This window comes from Micromys minutus (assembly GCF_963924665.1).
Source record: "Micromys minutus genome assembly, chromosome: 4".
Classification (NCBI taxonomy): domain Eukaryota; kingdom Metazoa; phylum Chordata; class Mammalia; order Rodentia; family Muridae; genus Micromys; species Micromys minutus.
Genome location: NC_137973.1, coordinates 11847472 through 11858277, shown reverse-complemented (window position 1 = coordinate 11858277; position 10806 = coordinate 11847472). Strand labels below are relative to the sequence as shown.

General features: G+C 39.6%; 1 pseudogene across 1 annotated transcript; it reads right to left on the bottom strand.

Moving 5' to 3' along the window:
- Positions 1 to 4335: 4335 nt before the first annotated feature.
- LOC308419605 (lysine-specific demethylase 2B-like) lies at positions 4336 to 6628 on the bottom strand (annotated as a pseudogene). Its single transcript has one exon. The product of its transcript is annotated as a lysine-specific demethylase 2B-like (transcript).
- Between the last annotated feature and the right edge of the window lie 4178 nt (positions 6629 to 10806).

The following is a 10806-nucleotide window of genomic DNA, read 5'->3' as shown; positions in this document are numbered from 1 at the left end:
ATTGAATCTGTAGATTGCTATTGGCAAGATGGAAATTTTTACAATGTTGATCCTTCCAATCATGGGAGACCTTTCCATCTTCTGAGATTTTCTTCAATTTCCTATTTCAGAGACTTGAAGTTCTTGCCATACAGATCCTTCACTTGCTTCGTTAGAGTCACAACAAGGTATCTAATATTGTTTATGACTATTGTGATGGATGTATTTTCCCTAATTTCTTTCTCAGCATGTTTGTCCTTTGAGTAGAGAAAGGCTACCAACTTGTTTGGGTTAATTTTATATTCAGCCACTTTTCTGAAGTTGCTCATTAACTGTTGAAGTTCTCTGGCAATTTTTTTTTTTTTTTTTTTTTTTTTTTTTTTTTTTTTTTGGACAGGTGGGTCACTTATGTATACTATCATATCTTCTGCAAAGAGTGATGTTTTGACTTCTTCCTTTCTGAATTTTATCGCTTCGACTTACTTTCATGTCTAATTGCTCTAGCCAGGACTTCCATTACTATACTGAATAGACAAGGAGAGAGTCAGTAGTCTTGTCTAGTGTCTGATTTTAGTGGGATTGTTTCAAGTTTCTCTCCATTTAGTTTGATATTTGCTACTGAGTTGATGTATATTGCTTTTACTATGTTTAGGTATTACCCTTGAATTCCTGATTTTTCCAACTTTCCAAGATTTTTAACATACATGGGTGTTGAATTTTGTCAAATGCTTTTTCAGCATTGAAAGGGTTGATCATGTAGGGTTTTTTTTTTGTTTTTGTTTTTGGTTTTTTTTATCTTGTTTCTGTGGAAGGTTATGTTGATAGATTTCTGTATTTTAAACCATCCCTGCATCCCTGGGATAAAGCCCTCTTGATCATGGTGAATGATCATTTTGATGTGTTCTTGAATTCTGTTTGCAAAAATTTTATTGAGTATTTTTACAACTATGTTCATGAGAAAAATTGGTCTAAAGTTCTCTTTTTGTAGGGTCTTTGTGTGTTTTATGCATGAGTGCAATTTTTTCTTCGAAGAATGAGTTGTGTAGTGTTCTTTCTGTTTCAATTTAGTGGAATAATTTGGAGAGTGCTTTTTATTAGGTCTTCTATGAAATTCTGATAAAATTCCGCACTGAACCCTGGGCTTTTTTTTTTTTTTTTTTTTTTTTTTTGGTTGGGGTGCTTTTGATGAGTGTTTCTATTTCTTTAGGGTTTTTTGAGACTGTTTAGATGGTTTATCTTATACTGGTTTAACTTTGGTGCCTGGTATCTGTCTAGAAAGTTGTCCATTTCCTCTCAATTTTCCAACTTTATTGAGTGTAGGCTTTTGTAGTATGAGCTGATGATTTCTCAAATTTACTCATATTCAGTTGTTAAGTTGTTATGCCTTTGATTTTTGATATTGTTAATTTGGTTACTCTCTCTTTGTCCTCTAGTTAGTCCGGTTAAGGGTTTATCAATCTTGTTGATTTTCTCAAAGTAAAAGCTCGGATTTTGTTGATTCTTTGTATTGTATTTTTTGTCTCTACTTTGTTTATTTCTGCTCTGAGTTTGATTATATCCTAGCATCTACTCCTTTTAGGTATATCTGCTTTTTTATGTTCTAGGGCTTTCAGGTGTTTGTCAAGGTGCTAGTGCATGCTCTCTCCAGTTTCTTTCTGGAGTCTTTTAGAGGTATGAGTTTTCCCCTTAGTACTGCTATCATGTTACAGAAGTTTGAGTATGCTGTGCCTTCATTTTCATTTAATTCTAAGTAATCTTTACTTTCTTTCTTTCTTTCTTTCTTCCCTGACCATGTTATCACTGAGTAGAGCATTATTCAGCTTCCATGTGTATGTATGTAGGCTTTTTGTTGTTTTTGTTGTTATTAAAAAAACAGAGTGCTTGGGAGAATTTTGACCTTCTTATATCTGTTGAGGCCTATTTTGTGACCAACTATATGGGCAAATTGGGAAAAGGTGCTGTGAGGTGCTTAGAAGAAGGTATATTCTTTTGTTATAGGATGAAATTTTCTATAGATGTGTGTTAAATCCTATTGGTTCATAGTCACTGCTAGTTTCACTGTGTATCTGTTTAGTTTCTTCTTCCATGATCTGCCCATTGATGAAAGTAGGTTGTTGATGTCTCCCACTATTATTGTGTGTGGTGCAATATATACTTTGAGCTATAGTAAAGTTTCTTTTATGATTATGGGTGTCTTGTATTTCAGCATAGATGTCCATGATTGACATGTCTTGATATCTTTTATATATCTTGATAGTTTTTTTTCTGTGATGATTAAAAAATGTGTTTCCTTATGTTTCTGTAAAACTTTTGGTTGAACATTTTTTTTATTCAGTGTTATAATGGCTACTCCAGTTTGTTTCCTGAGACCATTTTTTTGGAAATTTTTTCCCCACTCTTTTACTGGGAGGTTGTGTCAGTCTTTGTCTCTGAGATGAGTTTCCTGTATACAGCAAAATGCTAAATCCTGTTCATGTATACAGTCTTCAAGTCTGTGTCTTTTTTATTGGAGAATTGAGTCCAAGGATATTAAGAGATGTTAATGAATAGTGATTGCTGTTTCTTGTTATTTTTGCTGTTAGTGGTTGAAACATGCTTGTGTGCTTTTCTTCTTTTGGATTTCTTGCAAGGAGATTATTATTATTATTATTATTATTATTATTATTATTATTATTTTGCTTTTCCTAGGTCATAGTTTCACTGCTTTCATTGGAGTTTTTTCTGCTTTCTTTTGTTGAGCTGGATTTGTGCACAGATATTATGTTAATTTGGCTTTGTCCTAGAATATCTTGTTTTTTCCATCTATGGTAGTTGAAAGTTTTGCTGGATATAGTAACCTGGGATGGCATTAGTGTCCTCTTAGGTTCTGTATGACGTCTATCCAGGATCTTCTAGCTTTCATGGTTTCTGCAGAGATGTCGGGTGTCATTCTGATCAGCCTTTACATGCTAATTGTCCTTTTTCCCTTACTGCTTTTAGTATTCTTTCTTTGTTTTACATTTGGTGTTTTGACTATTTTGTTTCACCAGAAGATTTTTTTCTGGTCTAATTTATTTAGAGTTCTGTAGGCTTCTTGAATGTTCATGGTCATTTCATTCTTCAGTTTAGGTTGGTTTTCTTTTATGATTTTGTTGAAGAAATTTACTGGGCCTTTTAGTGGATAGTCATTGCTCTCTTCTACACATATCAGCTTTAGGTTTGTCTTCTCATTGTGTAGCGGATATCCTGGATGTTTTGGGTTAGCAGCTTTTTGATTTTCGCATTTTCTCTAACTGTTGCATATTTTTTGTGTTTTTGTTTTGTACAAATTTTTATCCAAATTCAACAAAGACTGCAACAGGAAAATGTTAAGGAACCCCAAATAACAATGGCACACATGAATTTAGAACTTGACAACTAGAATATAGACACCTTATCAACTTATGTGAAAACTGAACACTTGAGAGGAGCAGGACCAAGGACAGGCAATGGGCACATTTCCTTTACTTCATTCATCATATAAATTAGATCTATGTTAATAGAATAGAAAGCTCATGCTTGGAGCAAAACCCTCCTGAGTGTAAAAGCTGAAGTCTGTATTGTAAAATTTTGAGGAAAAAGTGAATTCTACTGAAACGTGGCAAAGTGTTTTACCTGGACTATACTTTACAAATATCCACAACATGCTCCTGTAACTTCTTGACATACAAAGTAGCCTCTCAGCATCCAGTTAAACATGCTTTTTATGTGGAAGGTCATAGCCCCCATCATACCTGGGCACATCTGGAGATGGACTTTTTATGTTTAGGAAGTACAGGTTAAGTTCTCTCCTACTTGAAGGACAGGTGGCAATCTAAATAATAAAAACACTGGTATGCATTCAAATCTTCCATACATAATACTTAAACAATTTATACAAAAATAGTTCTGCATAGTGAAAGGTGTAACATAACCAACTAAACAAAATGTGTCAAGACTGCTGCAGATGGTCTGTGTGCTCCACTCCACGTTGACACCAGAATCCTCAGCATTGCAAGAAACAAGGTGCCCCAAACAAAACTACTGATAAAACACTGAGTTTTAGCTTCTAAGAGGATTCCAATTCGAGTGTCTTCTAAAGGCCACCTTAGAAGTGGTCCAGAAAGCAGTGCAGTAATGATGCAGAAAGAGCAAAGGAAAACATCCGGCTCACTCATCCCCAAATGGGTGGCTGAACGGCTTCTCCCTTGGCAAGACTTATAAAACAGAACTGTGCCCTGTAGTCTCTTGTTTCAGATTCCAAAGGGAAGTAGAGGCCCACTTGTATTTCCATTCTTTCCCCTCCCTGGGTGCATTTCCCCCAACCTTCCATATTTATATACTTGTCCTGGAGCTAACTTAGTTTTGCAGGAGTTTCTCTTCCACATGCCCAGACTGGACATTCACAGTCATTTCAGCTATGAACTGCTCACAGCCTCCCTTGGTGACTTGCTTGCAGTCCTTCAGGCCAATATGAAAGATATTTATGCAGCGTTTGAAGAGAGGCAGGCACTGGTCACTGACTTTATTGCAGTCTGAAAGGTGGATCTCAGTCAGAGAGTCTCGGGTGGTGGTGCCAACTGCAGTGAGCAGGTTGATGGACGGATCAGTGACGTGGTTACCGTAACTGAGGTGGAGCTTGGAGAGCAAGGGCATATGTTGAATAATGAGCCACAGGGAGACATCTGTAATGTCGAGGCAATCTGGGAGCAGTTCTCCAATGTTTCGGAGCTTGCTCCTATTGCTCATCTGACCTGGCCTGCTGTCCGTGGGTAGAGACAGGAGATCCTGCATCTGGACATCTTTTAATCCTTCTACCCACTGGACATTCGGGGTCCAGAGCAATGGACAACTGGAGCTACAGAGGGCTGAGACAGCGATCCATGAGCAGCCTGACAGCACCAAGTCTCAGATCCAGGCAACGGTTGATGAGCCAACTCAGCTGCTTCTTGAGATACTGATCCAGCTGAGGTCAACAGAGACAGGATGTTGCTGGATGATGCGACAGGAGTGTAATGGACTTGCAGTGGTTCAGGTCAAGGCTGGTCTACAACTGCTTATCACAGCACCGGCAGTTCCAGGTCCTGCAGACCCTCATGCAGACACACAAATCTTGGTGGCTGAGGTAGCTGAAGATTGACATCCACACCTCCCTATGCATGACATGAGCTGCTTCATCATCCAGAGATTCAGGTGGGAGGCTGATGGGTGGTGGCCAGATCATGTGACGCTCCATCTGGATTCACTTGGGTGGGGATGCAGAGGGCAGGGCCAGGGGATAATACGAGGTGGGCTGCGCAGGCCAGGTCCCAGAGAGTGCCATAGCTCCTGAGGAGTGGCCTTGAGCCCTTCGCTGAAGCAGTGAGGGGACTCACAGTAGCTTAAGGGCCTCTTTGGTTCCTTACTCCCACTCTCGGGCTCTGACTTGTTAGGCGAGTGGTAATTGTGGGCCAAGGTACTCTCTGTCTTTTGGATCTCTGGGTTGAGCTTACTTAGCTCTTTGTTCAACTCCTTGTTTAGAAGCCACTGTTTCCGGTGCATCTTTACCCTTTTCTTCTCTTCTGGGCCTCCAGCCCCCTCAGTGCTGGGCCCAACAGTAGGTGAGCTAGACTGTGACGGATCACTGTCCCTTGTTTTAGGAGGTGCCTCAGGCAGATCGTCCTCTGGTTCCTGCTTGGATCGTCGAAGGGGCTAGTGACATCCTATCCTCGGTGATCTTCCAGGGCCGTTGCTTTTCCTGAAAAACTTTTCTTCTTTTCCAGGTTTTAGCTGCTGCTGGAAGTGAGACTGGTTCTCCACCAAGGGCTGGGACTGCTCCTTAGAGGGAGCCTTGGTGAGAGGTGAGAGGAGGAACCAGGGGACCTTTGAAATGTGGAGGCTCGCTTGCATCCAATTCTTGGGGCTTCTCATATTTCTGCTTCCTCCTCAGGTGCACATCATCAGACTTTCAGAGGAGGATGCTATCTGCAGGCACCTTCATAGGGTGCTCATCGGACATGCTACGGGGAACCTCTTCACACTCACGTCTGCTGTTGGTAGTCTCCTGCCCTTCCTTGTTTTCCCGGTTCATCTTTTGCTGTTTGAGCAAGGAACCAGGCAGGTTGGAGACATATATAAAGACAGGGCCACGTTTTTTTTGCTTATAGGCTTTCCCAGTTTCGCTGGTGTGGTTACACTTCGGACACTCCCAGCAGTTGAGAAGCTCATCGTTGACCACACCCTCTGATTCCTTAATCTGAAGGCGTCCTGGGTAGATGATCCCGTTGCAGATGGAGCCTTCCATGAGCAGAGCATGAGGTTAAACTTGGCTTCTTCCTCTCCTACTATGTCCTCCTCCCCTGCCTTATAACACACAAGGCACCCGGCGGTGTAGGGCAGCACTGGCACATGATACAGCTGGGCTTCATGTGCCTAGGACCTCCAAACTTCTTCATGTCCTGTCAGAAGTGACACTCTCTACACTGTCCTCAAGCAGGCCTCTCACTGGCAGCATCACATTGGGTGCTTGCGAGCTTTCTGCTGCTGTTCTGTTGGCAGTCAACTTCACCGCTGGGGTTGGGCCCAACTTGCCCTTAGGCCGATCCACAACCCCGGTTCTGTGATCCTGATCTTGAGGCTGGGAGATACAAGTGTCTGACCTGGATCTTGGCATGGAGATCTTGAGTCATAGTGGCGTCATTCCCAGGAGACCAAGGCACAGAGATCTATGAGTTCAAGGTCATCTCCTGTCAATGTTTTCTATGTTGTCTTCTGCACCTGAGATCCTTTCTTCCATCTCTTGTAATCTGTTGGTGATGCTTTTATCTATGACTCCTGATTTCTTTCCCAGGTTTTCTATCTCAGGGGTTGGGTTGTCTCCTTTTGTGATTTCTTTATTGTTTCTATTTCTATTTTCAATTCCTTTACCTGTTCGGTTTTGTTTTCCTGTAGCTGTTTAAGTGATTTTTGTGAGTCCTCTTTAAGGGCTCCTACTTGTTTATATGTGTTCTCCTGTAATTCTTTAAGGAAGTTATTCATGCTCTTCTCACGGACCTCCATCATCATCATGAAGTATGATTTTATGTCCCTGTCTTGTTTTTCTGGTATATTGGAAAATGCACTACTTTCTGTGGTGGGATAAATGGGTTCTGGGGTTGCCAGGTTGTCTTGGTTTCGATTGCTTAAGTTCTTATACTTGCCTCTTGTCATTTTGTTATCTGTGACATTAGGTGGCCTTGTTATCTCTGACTGGAGCTTGTCTCCCCTGTGGGTCTGAGGGCCCGTGGACTCAGAAGGAAGATTGTTCCTGGGTGTTTGGCTCTTGCAGGCAGGCTGTGAATTCTGATGGAGGTGACCTGGCTCTGTCTCCATAGGTTCAGGTGGGAGAGCGCTTCTGAGAATCTTCTATGTGCTCAGCAGTTTGGCGGCAGGCCCTGAGTCCTGATGGCAGAGACCTCTCTGTCTCTGAGCAGTAAAAGACCTATTCCCATAAAGTACCACACTACCTGCATCCCTAAAGTTCTGGCAGTCTCTCCCTGGTTAGTCAGTGGGAGGGGGAATGGGGTCTCACCTGTGGACTCACCCATGGGCTCAACTGTGGCCTTAACTGTGGCCTTGGGTAGGAGAGAGCTTGTGAGGCTCTTATGGGTTCTCAGCAGTCTGCTCTAGATAGTTTTATTGGCACATTCCTGTAGTTTCAGCAGCTGAGAGGAGAGGTAGGAAGAGTTCAAATCCAACTTCAGTTACATGATGAGTTTCAAACTAACATTGAATATATATATATATAATTTGAACCCCTGGTCTTCAAACTAAATAAGAATATAAATAGAACACACAATAAGAGCACTGACAGGGTATAATGCTCTTTTAGTTCCTGCCTGGTAAATTACTTAAGAGTTCTAGAAGTAAGAATCGCTGACTTTTCATTTTTTAGACTCCAGTTCTCTAAATGTCTGTACATGAATTAACAATTATAAATGCAATAGTACTAAAAACAGATATCCATAAAATCAGAAACATGTCAGTTACATAATTGTAACTGGATATGCTAACTAGGGCTAGATATCAGTAAGGAGCCACCTTGAAATATAATTCTCAAGAGGAAAATATTTTGTAGTTTTATAGTAATGACCAATATAATTATATTGTATTATAATTTCATGAAACATAATATTAATAATATGAAAAAGTAAAAAATAAATATTGTACACTTGTTGATAATTTGTCTTTTATATAGTGGTAGACTGAAGGAAACAGGCTCTCATAGATGTTTGAATATTTCCTACTTAGTTTGTAAAACTCTTTGGGACATATTAGGAGTTGATACTTTGTTAAAGGAGGTGAACAACTAGGGGTGCAGTGTTTAAAGTTTAAAAACACTTTTCAATTCCCATTTAGCTCTTCTTCCCTTGTCTTTATGAATCATGATGTAGGCTTTCAGCTGTGTCTCCAGTGCCATTCCTGGTACTTTGCTCCTCACCACAATGTACAGCATTTCAAGCTTCCATAAGTTATCTTGGTCCTGGTGTCATATCATGCCAATAAAGTTGTCACTAATACAGACATAATAATTAATATAATGAGTGTTACTCTTGATTTTTAGTATTTGTTTTTGTTAATTGAAAAAATATATTATGAAAATTAGCACGAATATGTAGTAAATGTATAAAAAACAAGTGGAGTTCTGAAAATTAGGTCAGGGAAGATCTTTGTACATATTTACAACCTTATTTTGCAGGTCAGTTCACATCCTTTAGACTTGTACTAATGCTTGAACGTAGAGCCGATACTTACTCCTCCATAAACAAAGTCCATTAATCTACTAGGATGAATTGATTTTCCCATAAGCATTACTCTTCTATGGCACTCAGTTTTAGTTTTTGTCCCATTGGAAATATAGATAATATGCTACATTTAGCTTTTCCAAATAGTATAAATTTTCTATACTACTATTTATTTATCGTGTAGCACTCTAAGGTTTGTAGAAAAGAACATAGTTTTAAATATTGTTTTCAAAAGATTTTCTTTCTAGGTCAGTAATTTACATAATTTGTTGACACATGCTAACCATGATAGGAATCCTGCTTTTAGAGTAAGGAGATGCAGACACCTTGCCTATTTCCACATAGGATTTTCCTACTGCAGTATCTCTTAAAAGTCATAGGCTGTCCTTAACTAAACATTGCATTTTCAGGCTGATGATGGCACTTGCTCACTTAGAACACTAGCATTGCTATCGCCCTGCCTAAGCAAGCTAGAAACTCATGCAATCTTAGAGGGAAATGTGTACTCAAAATGTCAGGAGGAAGAGACAGATTGCATTGTGGGCATGTGAGCCATGACACGGATTTTAAAGAAAGGATTGGTGCCTATGATGTAGTGCATTATATAACCAAACAGAAGACACTCTGCCATTTTGTTACATTTTTCACTCACATAATTAAGAGTCAAAGTATTTAAAAGGAAGCCCATAACAACACTCTTCTTGAGGGACTGAAATATCAAACATTACTTCCAGAAGCCAGGAATAGGGGTGAGAAAGACATCTGAGGATGAAATCAATGTGAGTAAGACGAAGATTGCACCAATGCCAGAATGACGGTGACCTAGTGCTCTAGCTCCACACTTAGAATGAGACGCAAATACTTCTCTGACCTGAACTCGAGACTGCAGATTGGACATCTGTCACCAGCTCCCTGACAGCGACCCTTCAGCATGATGAGTGTTTGCAGTCCTCTTCAACTTTCCCACCATCCCTGGAATCCAACCTTTCCTTTCAGTGCTGGAGACTTTCTCTTCTACAAGCTTTTTTCTAATATGAGTGAAATGCTTCTGATTATTTAAATTCTTACCGTGTGTAAAACTCACTTCAGCCAAAATATCTGTCATACTTTCACAGATTTGGCAAGACTGTGTTATTATATCAGAAAGATAATTGTTTTGGAAGATTCTGCAATGAAGCAGAAAAACTCAAAGTCCATGACTGACCTCATCTTGTAACATGTCCCCAGCATCACATCAAATTTTGACATCCCAAAATTTCTCTATATTTTAGCAGAAGCCCCAGATAATGAATCAGCTCCAAGTAGAGATTTCTGATTGGAGTGTACTTGCCTGTGGCATTTATTTGCATGAAAACTCATCTTCTTCAATCAATATCTGTGAGAGGATGTCCCTAAATCTGACTCTATCTCTAAAGCATATTCTTGGACAATATTCTAAGAAATCAGTCAAGAAATGTATTCAATTTGAAAACAAATTAAAAATGTCCTTAAACTGTTAACATAGTTAGAAGTTCATACTTAAACTTTTCTCCAAGAATTACCTTGGAGAATAGTAAGCCAGAATCACCTTTTAATTTGTCAAGTAACAACTTGCTGCCTGGAAGTCATTGCCAGGACTGTGGTTCTTTGAGTTGACACTTGTGAGGTCACCCACATTGCTAAAGCCCATGTGAGTTTAGCTACTGTTTTTGCCATATGAACACCAGAGTTCAACATCTTTCTTTACACAACTCTGTAATTCTCCTTTTAGAGGTCAGGTTTTCAACAGTTCTTGTAAATGACGATACATCACAGGCCTCTGAGTAGCTCATCATACATAGTAGACTGCCTTATTGTTATCTTAGACTTGGTTCCTCATAGTTTCTCTGAGAATTTAAAGATGATCTGTAAATAAAAACAATAGTAAAAGTTTGGATTCATAGTAACTTTAGTTTGATAGATATACAATTACTTATTTATGACAAATATGAAATTTGCCTAAAGAGATCAATCCAGCATGTAGATCCAGTGATCTAACTTAAGTCATCAGCTTTGACTACAATTGCCTTAATCTGCTTGTTTGTCTGCA